This window comes from Protopterus annectens, chromosome 6.part1, assembly GCF_019279795.1.
Source record: "Protopterus annectens isolate FY-2018-M chromosome 6.part1, PAN1.0, whole genome shotgun sequence".
Taxonomy (NCBI): Eukaryota; Metazoa; Chordata; order Ceratodontiformes; family Protopteridae; genus Protopterus; species Protopterus annectens.
The window spans coordinates 42,682,176-42,697,531 of record NC_056738.1 but is presented as its reverse complement, the minus strand read 5'-3'; positions in this window follow the sequence as shown (position 1 = coordinate 42,697,531).

Below are 15,356 nucleotides of genomic sequence, written 5' to 3'. Positions count from 1 at the left end.
ATGTCAGTAAAGATGCCAGATGCCAAAAAGGTCAGGATGCTGTACGGTGGTATAGGTGTTAACTGGAAATATACAAAGAGGTGCTATAGGCTTGAATGATTTAAGCACAAGCTGAGGGAATGGATGGACTGCTCCACAGAGGCAAACCAGGTGTAATTATGTTCTGGACAAATGACCAAGAAAGAAGTGGTTCAGATACCCCAGGAAATACCACTTTATAGTCTAAGTCAAGATGGCTGCCAAGATTGCATTTGTACAGGCTTCTCTTCATGGTAAGTGAAAGGAGGGAGCTTGATCACTTTCTAGGTAAGGGAGAGTTGGTGATACACAGGGACTTCAAGTTGCCTCATGGATACACTTGACAGGAGGAAGTTGTGATCAGAGTCTGGCATGTGATTCTGTCACCTTCTAATGTTGCTCTGGGATTGCACAAGGGATCTTCCCATTAGTCTGTGTGCTGGAGGCCTTCATCTACCAATTTCTTTAGAAAGTTAAAGTATGTATAGAATGTTGAATATTAGTACAAATTTCTTTGTAAAACTCGTAAGAAAAAGAAAGTCAGGCTTTTTGCAGTGGACTATTGATTAACAGAGGGAATGTAGCACTAATAGGTGTCACTGAATATAAATGGATTATGCTGTGCGGTGGTGGTGCTGCGGTAGCGTTGTCGCCTCACAGTTAGATGTTGCCCATTCGATTCTCAGTTAGAGCGTCTTCTGTGTAGCGACATGCGTAAATGGGCGTTCCTTTGTTGAAGGTTGTGCATTAGGCCCGGCAAGCCAGTACGTAAAAATCTACTGCCTATCATTAGCGGACCGGAGTTCCGCTGTGGCGACCCCTAACCGGGAAAAGCCGAAAGACACAAATGCTGTATAATTTATAGAACATAGATTTTAGTGAATTGGTCAAGATCATGAGCGTCTCAGCATTGCAAGATGCCAAACTGAAAGAAAAATAAATTTAATGTTAAAAAGAGAGAAAATAATAATAGTAAGAAGAATTAAGAAACTGGCAATGGAAACAAGGTATTAGAAGCAAATGATTAGAGAAGGAAAGACAGTAGTGTGGGATGAGGCCAATCAGAAGTCTGGACTGCAGGTTAGAGACTGCATTCCCTTCCAGGGATTATTATCGGAGTATAGGCAAAGAGAAAGAGACAGGAGAGTTCTAAGTGAAAGACCTGCTCTGGTAACATTTTAGTCAAGCCTAGAACATAAACTACTGTTAGAAAAGGAATAATTAGTTAGGGCATATAAAATATTGAATGTTAGCTATAAGAATCAATGAGAGAAGGTTAAAAAAAGATTTGGAAGAGAGAATGAAAAAGCAATTGACAAAAGAACAATGGGATGACTTCTCTATGCCTCCTAAGTATGTAACAAAATCCAGAAGGTTTAGTATTTCTGCTTGGAAGTGTTTGAATATGTATTTTCATACCCTAAGCATACTTCAGAGAATGTTTCCTAATGTAGATAGTAATTGATGGAGGTATAATGGGAAAGAAAGATGTAACTGGGAACATGTTTTTTGGGGGAGTGTAATACGTTGGCAGATTTTAATGGTTCCCTATAGAGTACTTTGTCAGAAAAGTTGGGGAGTAAATGGCTGTAACTAAGGAAGTTATTCTTTTGAGCTGGGACACAGGCTTTGAATTGTCTAAACAAACTAATGCCTTACTAAGTTTAATGTTATTAGCTGCCAAAAAAATAGTTAATAGAAATTGAAATTAAATATATACTAACTGTAATTGAAGCACTGAATATTGTAAAGAAACGGAGATGCAATCTTTAGAAAAGGGAAGTAGCAAATTACAAATTTATTCTTTGGATGATATATTAAACTGAGGCCCCATCTGCTTGAGTTGATAGTAGCTCAGGTGGTTGTGAAAGACCCCCAGCACTTATCAATAAGAGTAGGGGTCCTTTATTTACACAACAAATTACAGAATCTTTACAGATTTATAAAATTTACACACTGTTTACATATTTACAAAATACAATTTTCCATATCTATCTTTTACTTATTACACACTCATACTTATCGAATTTCTGTTGTTATTTGACTCCACTCCTTTTTCCATAGCCACCATCTATTTTTATTTAATATTACTGACACAATCCATTTCCATTAAACAATTTAATTTATATTTTCTTTCTATAGAACTCATATAACATAAAACATTTTCATCAATTATTTTAATGTATTTTTACTTCTATTTTAAAATACCCATATTTAATCATGTCCGTATACCTTCAAAAAATTCTTTACATTTTTCCAAGATTTAATCACTCTTTTACATTTCAACAACACATGTAAGGTAGTTTCCTCTTCACCAAAATATTATTTTGCTTTTCTTTTTAAATGGCGTATTCACTTTTACTGATCATTTATCTATTACCAGTCTCCACAAAAAAATATTGGCATTCTACTTTTTATTAAACTATTTATTTCTTTTATAGCTTTAATTTTTACTTTGATAACTTTTTCCATGGTTTAACAAAACAGTATTGTATCATTATATTCTTGAACCACAGTATTCTCTCCTTTTCTATATTATCAATTTTTATTTTGCACATTAATATGTTTTTCTTGGTAACATTTCATTTCTTCATTTTTACATTAATTTTCTATTTTACTTCTTCTTATTGTATTCCAATTTTTATACATATATTTAAATATTCTTACAAGACTTTATATAAATTTAGAGAAGCAACATATACCACTAGGTTAATTAACCATAAACCTCCTCCTACTTTATTTACTTACAAAATTAATCTTTTAACTGGATTCAGTCTTGAACCCCATATGAATGAAAAAATTTGTCTGTAGCAATTCTTTTTTCCAATATTATTGGTAGCATAACTACACTTGATAAATATGCTATTTTCCAATTAAAACCAAATTTACCAAATCAACCTTCTTCTAAATGATAAACTATCCCCCAGATTTACTAATCTTCCATGCAGGACTAGTCTAGTGCTGCACAGAAGCGGCTGTTTAGGAGGAGGATGGCATCGCATCATGCATATTAATGAAGGCACGCTGCCTGAACTCCTAATCCTACACGGAGCGTTTACGAGTGTAGGGGGCATGCCTGAAAGCAGAGTTTTCAGAATAAACACGCCCCTGCAAAGTAGAACAGCAGAAAGTGTACATAAATGAGTGAGACCGCTCATAGGTGTCCGCATATCCCCACCAACAGTCCCCTTGTGTACAACAGCAATAGGAAATAAAATTAAAAGAAGTAACCCCCTTATTTATTTTTAAAACTCTGAGTACAGCTAACCGTAGGTGCGCGGGTGTGCCCATCGCTTAGCTACAGTTAAAGCAGCTTAGAAGGCTGAAGAGGATAAAAAGGAAGATATATGCAAATGGAGCAGCACAGCATTAGTGTAGTGGTCAGAGCGTCCGCCTAATGAGCAGGCATTCCTGGTTCGAGTCCCACTGCAGCACCTACATTTTCCATGTGAAACCTGTATACGAACATTTATTTACATTATTGCTGTACAACAAACTAAATAACATTTAAATGTGAAATGGAGTACTGCATTAAATGCACATGTTAAGAGTCAGTACCATAATGAATAAGTTAGCAGTAAGCAGGCATAAGCACAGATGAGCAGTAGTAAGCATATGTAAGCACCAGTAAGCATGTGCAAGTGCATGTGCATGGGGTGAAGCACTGCCGACACAGATTAAGCAAAGGAGAAGCTAACTGGGTGTAAGACACTGTGACCAGATGCCAGCAGTGCTTACCTCTGCGCAAACCCGCTTACAACCACTTGAAAGTGCCTTAAGCACACCGTATCTAACAGCCGGTGTTCTGCCCAGCAACAAAACAAACAGCTTCTGCAAGGCCGGAATCCAGGATCATGCACACCATACATGAAATGATCTACCACTAAGCCATGCCAGATGTGCAGAAATTGTATGCTGTCAGAAACATAACCCCAGCCCAGTCATGCAAAAGTACAGAGAATGTATACCAACAGCTAGATAGGTGTGTGTGTGCAAATATATCACTATCTAAATGGATACAACATATCTGTAGATGTAGTCACATATATATAAATATCCAGAGATATATACACAAATATATGAACCGATATACATACAAATGCTGACAACTAAACCTATATACGTCAACATCTATATGTCCACATATACACATCAAGTGACATATATATGCAGATATATGTCTCCATAGGTATATTCCAACATAGTTAGAAATATGTAAGCAAATATGTATACCCACAGAGGTATATATGGCCAGACATATGTAGATACCAATGGTAGATGAACAGAAACATATATGTCCATATGCATCGTCAATGGGCGTGAGAGGCCCCAAACAATATACGTCACATACGAATTTGCATAGCCCCCTGCCCAGCCAAACACGTCCGCCCTGCAAGACACTACCAAGCTCATAGTGTTGTATGTCTGTCATTGAACTAGGGAATTAAATTAGCCCTCTGTCATGTGTCACATGTCATCACATACCCCTGTCCCCCACCCACTAGGCGGGTCAAGCAGTACAGGCCCATCGAACCCAGGCCATCCCCAAACCATACATACATAATGCACAATTCCGCTTCCACCCACCTACAGCACACACGCAGCCACCATCTCTACCCTGGTTACTGGCCTGTAGCTACCACACCACCACACATTGCCCCCCCCCGGGACGCATCCCATCTGATGTTCCGACCCAAGTAACCTAGGTGTGGCACACGCCGTAGACCATGCACATAGCCAGGGGTACCTATGTAACCCTGGGTGTAGACGAAGGTCGACTACCCAATGTGTGGGTTGTCCTGCATGGGACGAATGTATTCCTGGTGCTAACAATAGATGTCATGTGTGACTCTGTCTACACTAATGGATTTAGTCGTAGGTATCACAAAGCATATGTGGCACACAAGGTTGGCCAGCATGCACACGAAACACAGTATCCAGCAATAACAGTCAACAGTACAGGCTATGTAGCTAAATATTTAGAGGTATATGCATTTGTATAAATACCCATAACTATATAGATATATACATACACATATATACATATGCAGACACCCATACATCCACATGTCATTAGATATATATATATATATATATATATATATATATATATATATATATATATATATATATACACACACACACACACACACACATATATATATATATATATATATATATATATATATATATATATATATATATATATATATACACACACACACATATATATATATATATATATATATATATATATATATACACACACACACACACACACACACACACACACACACAAACACACATGTATGCAGACATACACACACACACACACACACACACACACACACACACACACACACACACACACACATATATATATATATTATATATATGTGTGTGTAGATATACATAGATATATAGCTATGATAAGATACAGCACATAAGAATGACATATGTTCACAGGCCATGCCAATGGAGGTGAGGGGGCAAGCAACAAACTTGTAACATGTAACATGATTCCCTCCACCAGCCAGACAGGGGAAACATACAAACAAACCCACAAACAATGTAAACAATCCACTGCTCCCCAAACCACAGGTAGGATACAATCGGGGGGGGGGGGACACAGTGGACCCAAGAAGTCTAATCTTAGAACAGAGACAGGAGCGTTCCTTGCGGGACACCCCAAAAATTGTCTTGTGATAGGAGGAAGCATGTGCAATGACCTATCAAGGTGGGGCATGTACATACCCGGACTGCAAGGGTGGGAAAGCCTGATGACCCATGGGTCGAGACAGCGTATGAGATGGGTCCCGTGAAGTGGAGAGTGGGCAGTGTGTAGTGGTGTGTTTAGATCTGACCTGCACCCACATTAAGGATGAGTGCTGTAGAAGAGGTGCAGGTGGGGGAACTATGAGTATGTAATTATGGTTCTAGGCCTGCAGGTGTTTGCTGGAGTGGGTCTATACAGACCACCTCAGGGATGTAAGCAGTAGCGTTTATTGGGCAGAGCCACCGCCCAACGAGCAGCCACTCCAGCTACAAGTCCCACTGCAGCACAGTCTATTTTACATGGCAAAGAACAGTATAACCAGATGTAGATGTAAATATGTAGAGGTATGCGTGTGTATATATACCCATAACTACATGCAGATATACCTCTCCCTCTCTGTAGTACAAATGCATACATGCATAGACAGACATATATACAAATACCCAAATATAGATATATACATATGCAGAGACCCATACATACATATCTCATTAGATATATATATATATATATATATATATATGTATACAGCAATACATATATATATATATATATATATATATATATATATATATGCATACATATACAGATATATATATATATATTTATATATATATGTGTGTAAATATACAGATGTATATATATATATATATATATATATATATATATATATATGATATGATACAGCAGTTAAGAATTACATATGTTCACAGGCCGTGCCAGTGGGGGTGAGGATCCAATCATCAAACGTGTAACACGAAGCATCAAACCCCCCCCCCCCAGCTAGACAGGTGAAACATACAAACACACAATAAAAGTAAACAAACCACTGCTTCCCAGACTACAGGCAGGATACTACCAGTGGGAGGGACCCGCCAAGTCTAATCTTGAAAAAAGACAAGAATGTTCCTTGTGGGACAACCCAAAACTTCAAAGCTTTTTGGGTTTCCAGCCATTACATGGATGTCGAACAGCAGGGCATGCATGTTCTTGAACTACAAGGTTGGGGAAGCCTGATGATCCATGGGGCGAGACAACATACGTGATGAGGCCCGAGAAGTGGGGAGTGGGTAGTGTGTACTGGTGTGGCCAGACCCGACCTGCACCCGGAGTAAGGAAGAATGCCGAAGAGATGGTGCGGGTGGAGAACTCTGGATATGTAATTATGAGCCTAGGCATGCAGGTGTTGGCTGGAGTGGTTCTATGTGGACCGCCCCAGGGATGCAAGCAATAGTGTACATTGGGCAGACCCGACACCTAACAAGCAGCCATGACTGGTACGAGTCCCACAGCAGCAATGTCTAGTTTACAGGCCAATGGGTGGAATAAACAGATGTGTCGTTGTAAACCCACTAAATGACACCAAAGAATACATGGTCGCAACACCCCACTGTAGGTATGTAAGCCGAACTAATTGGCATCACAAGGTATTATTGCTGTCCTCACCTTCACCCAGGGATGTGAGTGTCCAGACCTACCCCCAAATGCAGGGTATATATACAGCTGTCGCTGTAAAAGAAATGGCCAGCTGTGGACCTTCCCATCAGCCGTCCTGCACATCCCTGGACATGTCCCCTACTATCTGCCCCTCTGTGTGGTCCAATAACACCACTTACCTATCGACCCCTGTTGCATTCATAGTAATGTTCACAGTGACAAGTAGGTGACACCCTCCACACAACTATATTGGCAGAATGTGGAACCTCCAACCCAGATGTATTACCGCAGCTATCCCAGACTACACATGTAAATAACACATGAAGGGAAAACCCAAGCACACGTGGATCACCTCCTGGTGAAGTCCTCCACTCCCCAACACTCCATACCCCAACTACTGACACTGACACCTCCTATCCTACCTCGCATACAAATCCCAGAACCCTGCAAACTTGCACTACTGCTCCCCCACTAATCAGTCAAATGGCCTACTATACAGGTAAGATGTCCCCCCTTCCACCTACCCGCCTACACCTCCGCTATTCACATCAATTCGACAACACAGGTAAGGCATAACTAAACCTAGCCTGAATAACTGAGTATAACCTATCTAGAAATGCTAAACTGGAATCCCACATAACCTTACACTGACCTTCGTGAACAATCATACCTGACAAGTACACCTGGCTTAAGCATGTATAATACAGACATGTACATGAGGTAGCGCGGGGGTATGCGGCAGCAAGTGGGAGTATATCTGTTTGGGTGGCGGTAAGCAATGGCCACACTGGTTAAGCAATGTGGAGGCCAACCCAGTGTAAGATGCCGTAACCAGAGGGCAGCAAGTCTGAGCCTAGCGCACATACCTGCTCACACTTCCCCGCAGTGCCTTAGGCATGCTGTAACCCACAGCCCTCGTCGTGGCCAGTAACAACATAATCAGCACTCCCAGGTTCCCCCCTGCACACTATAGCCCAAGTGAGTTACCATGAAGGCATGGCAGATATACAATCAGCTGCTGTTATCACAAACATATCATCCTGCACAGTCAGTCAGCAGTATAGGAAATGTATGTAAGTATGTACATTAATACCAGCAAACATGTGCACAGTGCTCAGTCACAGTATTCTGAGCAGTCTATGAGTATCAATGAACAGTGCCTGTCCATGCATACTGTGAGAACAGTAGTCTTGTATAATACTGAAGAGAGGAATGGAAAACGGGGCAAGGCGTGGGGGCATGTTTCATCTGTGGAAGCAGGAGATGAGGCTGGTCTGGTGTGTGTGCAAACCACCGCTTCTCAAAACCCTGGCAGGATGCTACCAGTGGGAGAAACAGTGCAGACCAGTGAAGTGTACTCGTGAAATGTGTGTAGGTGTGGTATGGCAGGGCTAGCCACTGCAGAATGGATGGATGCTGTGTACGTGCAGCTTGGGGGCCTGGGAAAGGGAACATGGGTATGACATTAAGGTAGAAATATGCAGAACTGCAATAGTGTAGTGGTCAGAGCATCTGCCTTCTATGCATGCATTCACGGTTCGAGTCCCACTGTAGCACATTCTATTTTCTGTGTTAAATCGGTATAACATCATTTTGCTGTATAACCTACTAAATTACATGTACACTTGCACAGGAGTACTGAATTACATATAGCCCACTCACTATTCAAAGGACATGAGACGACACACAGATATGTATACACAGGCAACTTTTAATGGTGTATTTTACAGTAATGTATGCCATTACCGACAGCACATAGATCTGCACTTATTTAATCAGTGAGGAATGCAAGGCCCACACAGAAAAGTAGATGCAGACAGTGCGGATATACAACATACAATGCTGTCCAGGCCAGGCCCATCAATTAGTACAACTGTGGACAAAGGATTCACCATCAAGATAGGTAACAATAAACAATAACAGATGTAATTCAGCATACGCCAGTCACACCCCATAGTCAAGGCCTAGGGGGACATTTCTTACCTGTGATAATGTCTATGTATCTGTCACATGTATGGACCCTGACCAACAAATGCCGTGGGAGTCCACGATATGACTGGGGTGATAGCAGGAATGCTAGCAGTATATTATGATAGGCCAATATCGAACAACCCCTAACCGTATCACAGAAGGACAAAGCCAGCCATATATGTGGAGGACAGAGACGGGGACACAGGACCATACTCGCAATATTGCTGTTACACACCCTTCACATTGCTGGTGTTACAGGATTCGTTGCAACATACCCTTATGCAGGAATAACACATCAGGAGCACAACTGGAAGTAGCCATGTACTGATAGCACGCAACAGACAGATTGCTGGGGATATATCTAGGACAAGCCCTGTGTGGTGCAGGCAAAAGCAAACAGACAATCCCCTGGCCATCATGTGGATAGGCCCACTGTTGAGAGCTATGCAGACAGACTGCATTCCATCCTAAACCACTATGTACACTCAAACACTGCAAGACCAGCAATATACAAAGCACATAACACTACTCACTCTGTCTGTTGGTCTGGAACTTCTTAAGATTGTGTAGTTGTCCTGTGTCTGCAAGCCCCACTGTAATAGGAACTGCAACCTGCCATCTGTAATACTGCTGCCCACATACAGAAAGGATGTCCTCCATACTGGGAAGTTGAAGGGACAATGCCCACATGAGTAAGCAATTTATAGTACTGGGTTGCCATAACAATGGTTAACAGAATCACTACACAACAGGCTGCACTCAGTCAGCAACTGTTGCACACCGATTGGTGCAGAGGCCATCACATGATTATGTGCATCACCTACAATTGCCATGCTGAAATACATTCAAACCAACTCATTCACTCTATTGGAGAGGGGGAGAGAGAGAGAAAAAAAAATGGAAAAGAAAAACTAAGACATATTTATAAAATGGAGTGGGGAACAAATTACAACAGGCCACAGCCGAGAAGGTGTCACACCCGTACAAACACTAAAAGGTATGTAAAACATAACTGTATGTAATTTAATGTAGTATAAGGTATAGATTATTAGGATTTATGATTTTGAATGTTTGATATGTGCCATCTGTAGTTGTCCCTGTAATGATGTCCCGCTGAACAAATGCTCTGGACAATACTGTCTGTCCCCGTAAACAGAGGGACATACCCGCCAACTGTGCAGATCAGCAATGAATGACAAAGATGTCAGCCATTATGTTATGTTAGTGTGGACAATAGCTGTTGGTAGATGTACTGCCATCATGATAGACACATGGGTGTCAGAGCACACCACTTGCAGGACAGTCATGTGAATGTGTAATGTAGCATACACAAATGCCATAGGTGTGTAATAGGCGTACCAGCACTCTCACACCATAGTTACCACCCTAATGTTAGGCTGTGTTCACATGTGGCACCTGTCTGTGTTGCAACAAGGCAGAACAGTGCAGCTGTGAATGAAAGATGGTGACAGAATGCGGACCAGATGTCTGTATGCACGCCACATATCTGTGTGATACGGAAGGTGACGTGTATGTGTACAGATACAGACACTCATATAGACATAGGTATATCTACAACTTACAACATATATCTACACATATATGTACATAGATGTATATTTATACACATATATATATAGTGGCATTGACAATGGCATGCAGGTGAAATAGTCTGTAAAAGGCCAGCAAAGATAAGTGTCCCCACAGGGAGCATGGCTGCAAAAACATAGCACAAAGCATGGTAATTTACAGATAGCACAAAGCTTGGTACAATACAACCTATGTACCAATGGTAGGTAAGCAGATGACATACCAATTGCAGTCTGTGAATGTGTTGTTGTAGCTGATATGGTGGGGGGAGACATATATGTGTATTAAGAACTATGGTAACCCTACTGTATGGGTGGCTCAGACCTGTTTCCATCCTTATGTCTTCCAGGAATCATGTCGCATAGTCACCTTCTCGCTGACAGTGCCACTGAAATGGCTATCATCATTGACCACCTGGTATGGCACTATGTACTTCTTTTCGGCCAGACAGCCCATGACCAGCAGGAGAGGACCGCCCTGTGGAACGAGCCAGTCCACAGGGTCAATGATGTCGGACTGCATAACCGCAGCTATGAGCAGGTCCGGCATCATTGCACCGACCTGCTTCGCCATGTACGTTGGCATGCAGCTGCCGTACGGGGGGACCACCTCGCAATGGGGGGGCAACCCGCTCATCCATCCCTCACCCATGTGGAGGAGCTTCTCAGCAGCCTAGTGGCACCTGTCTGCCAGCAACATCAACACCTGGCAGGGCACATCTTGGGGGTGGGTGTCAACGACACACCAGCTGAAGAGCGTGCAGGTAAGGCCCCCAGGGCACATCGGTACACTACTCTTGTGTATGCATCTGCATCTGTAAGGTACATGATGCAAAAATAAGATGTCATATACTTTGTCTGCTACTGTGTAGTAGTAATAAACTGTTGTGTATAAGCTGTAATATTGTGTAATTCTACTGTTGATTTAACATAATGCTGCACTCACCTGTTATGAATGCCACAGCTGTAGCCACTGACATCAGCTTTCTCGCATTCCTATGTAGGTCCCTCCAGGATACAACCACAGCAGCAGCCCATAGCTGGTGAGTATGGTTCGTGTTCATGCATGATGATAAACTGGTCATGTAATAGCTATGGGCTATCCCCCATGCACATGTCTTACACATCTACCCATACTGCATGTTGTACACATTCACATTTTGTTGCTGAGAAATGCACTGCATCACAGTAGAGACCATGCTGGGGTATCAGAAGGGTAAAACAGACACATGCAAGATAACTAACATCCTGTCAATGTGCAATGTGTCCACAGGGATGTGACATGTGGCAGGACACATGGCCTACAGTAGGGATGTGTGTGACTCAACACCACCATGGATGCAGCTGCACACAAGCAGGTTAAGTAAACATTGCCGACGTAACCCTGACCCCACAGCACTCGTGACAGCAGTGTGTGCACTCCAAGGGATGTGTACATGAGTAGACATTGCAACCATGCAGAGGTCTGGGACATGTGTAGGGCACCTCTCACAGCCATTGTAAGGTCCGCTGATTGTCAGTGTAATAGTTATGTACTGGTCATACATGCACTGCTGATGTTGTGATCTGTAACGCAGACATCAGGCATCCACAATTGATAGCTGTTCACATATCATCCCAGGTATGTGTTGCTACAACACACAGGGGCTGTGAGCATTGGAGCTGACAGAACCGACACAGTACTACAGATGCATCAATGGTTTCTACACCTGCGAGGTATGGTGCACAGTACAAGGCAGGGTGCAGAACAGGCCACAGTAACACTTCGTACATGAGTGCACTGTTAATGCGTGGAGGGGCCATCACCTACCAACAAAGCCCATGCCTCATACTCATGTATACTGCCACTAACATGATGTCACTATACTTGCACTGCATGCTGTTGAGCTCCATGTGTAATGCATGTTGACAAAAGGCTAATGGGAGGACTGTGTGTACAAATGTGCAACTCCACTTGTAGGAGTGTGGTGTGTGTGTGTGTGTGTGTGTGTGTGTGTGTGTGTGTGTGTGTGTGTGTGTGTGTGTGTGTGTGTGTGTGTGAGACTCGGTTGTGTTCGTAAGTGCAATCTAGTGGAGTGTGGATGATGCACATCAGGTGTGTGTGTGTGTGTGTGTGTGTGTGTGTGTGTGTGTGTGTGTGTGCACAGGCAATAGTGGGATTGACGAAATGGCGGTACTTCCCCTTGAGATTGTGCTGTACATGTTGTGAGACATAGGACACCAGGACAACCTGTCAGGTATGTGAACACAGGACAGCTGATAGCATAACAAGGTCTATAGCATGGAGCATGCATTGGGAGGTGCAGTACATACCAGGTATACACATCATATTGCCAGCAGCAGATAGGTAACTGGCTACCCACATATGCAGCACTACAAATGCAATAGGGAATAACCACAGCACGTCAGTGAGTGTATCCAGGTAGTACTGTTGTCCGCATGATGGGTCGCTTGTGCAGCAGATGTGGCATGGACTGAGCAAGACTGTAGTATGAGGCTCTGGTGTGTGACATATGTAGTGAATGTAGCAGCCCCAACCATATAAGGGCCTCATACACCATTACTGGCCATAACAGGGTAATACAGGGTGACAGCAGTGATGCCATGTGCAACCTACTCCACCCAGGTCAGGGAGGCGATGGAGTAACAGGTCAGGTTTGGTACCACACGTGTAGGCATGAAGAGGTATGATATGTTAATGGGCTGTAGTGATGCATGTATATTAGCAAGTGCCATGCAGGAAGGGGAACATATGTAACTGACTGTGGGACTGTCTGCAAACTCAGGGAAGGTGAGGTAGTAATGTGGCTGTCAGTGTGAGTGTGTGTACTGTTATGCACTGCTGTACAGGTCTTAACATGTGTATTTGTTTCCCCCACAGGTGACGAGGTGGGTCAGGATCCCTCCATGCATACTGAGGTAGGTGTCCCTACAGACACCGATGATAATGAAGGCACAAGTGAGGTACAGGTGGGGTTGTCAGAGGCCGACACTGCACCATGTGTCATCACCCTCCTAGACACCCCAAGCCCGCACACAATTACAGTGCCCCTACAAACCCCATCACATATGGCCATAGCACAGGGACAGTTGGCACTTGGCGGGAATGGCCAGGAAAGTGTGGTGTCCATGCCAACTGTGTTGGGTCACAGTCGGCATAGCTGGATGTCCGGAAGGCCACCACATCGGGACATGTACCGTGGTGCTCGTGGGAGGACTGCAGGTCAGAGGTGCCACAACTGGTACCACCAGGAGCATGTTTCAGGCCATAATGTAGACACAGGCATGTATGGAAATGCACTCCAGACAGGTCCTGAGGCTGCAGAGGTCTGCTTTCGCATCTGTAAGTGGCAACCTCCATGAACTTGCTGTTGCCTTCTGTGAATATACTGAGGTCATGGATAGATGGTTGGCCTCCTCGACCGTGGTATGTCTGTGCTAGAACATATGGTGGGAGTGGGGCGACGTCCGTTTGGACGTAGGCCAGAGTCACCAGCAGCTGGCAGTCAATGTGGATGCACCAGGATGCACAGCCACTCCCGTTGTGGCAGTACCAGCCCCAACACACCACAGGGGCTGCTGTCCACACCGCACCACAGCAGGCCATGTGCACATGGCCCTGGCCGGGCCCAGGTGGGACATGGTTCCAGTGGACATATGTCATCCTCAGGGGAGAGTAGCATCTCAAGGTCTTTACCTGCACGTGCCCATGGAACCCCTGGCAGGCACAGTCAGCGTGTCCATGGCCGGAGGCACTAAACTGCACACCCTGCCAGGTATGGGCTGCAGCTGTCCGACATTACTCATGTGGGGCAGCCACATGGCAGAACGGTGTGCATGCATACCCACACACCTAGGGTGACCCCATACCAGCACACACCACATCACCATACCCCAATCAAGGAACCAGACCCCTCACCCACACACATGGTGACACATGTTTGGACCACCCTCAGCCTCTGGCACACCTGCAACACACCCTGTGCATATGATGATACCTGTGCCACATCTCTGTCATCCATAACACTGATGCAGGGACAGGCTAACATGGTTCTGATGCACACAGTGACTGTAATGGGGTGCCGCAATGTATCACAGTGGAGAATGTAGTCAGGGTTGATGTGTACTGCATACATGTCAGGTAGTGTAGCCATGCAACTAGGATGACATTCACACACCCTGTGCATATGATGATACCTGTGCCACATCCCTTCCATCCATAACATTGATGCAGGGACAGGCTAACATGGTTCTGATGCACACGCTGACTGTGATAAGAGTGCCGCAATGTACTGCAGTGTAGAATGTAGTCAGGGGTAATGTGTACTGCATACATGTCAGGTAGTGTAGCCATGCAGTTAGGATGCATCTCAGCTGTTGGTAACACCAATTGATATCCCCATACTGTCATCCATTTGTGCTGTAGGCATACATGTGTCAGCAGGAGGATGGTCTGCAGTCATATTCCACAGGGGTAGGTCAGTGTGGTGACACCATGGCCATGACATATGTGGTGCATAGTTGCACACATGCCACAGGTATTTATAACAGTTATTGGCCGTGCA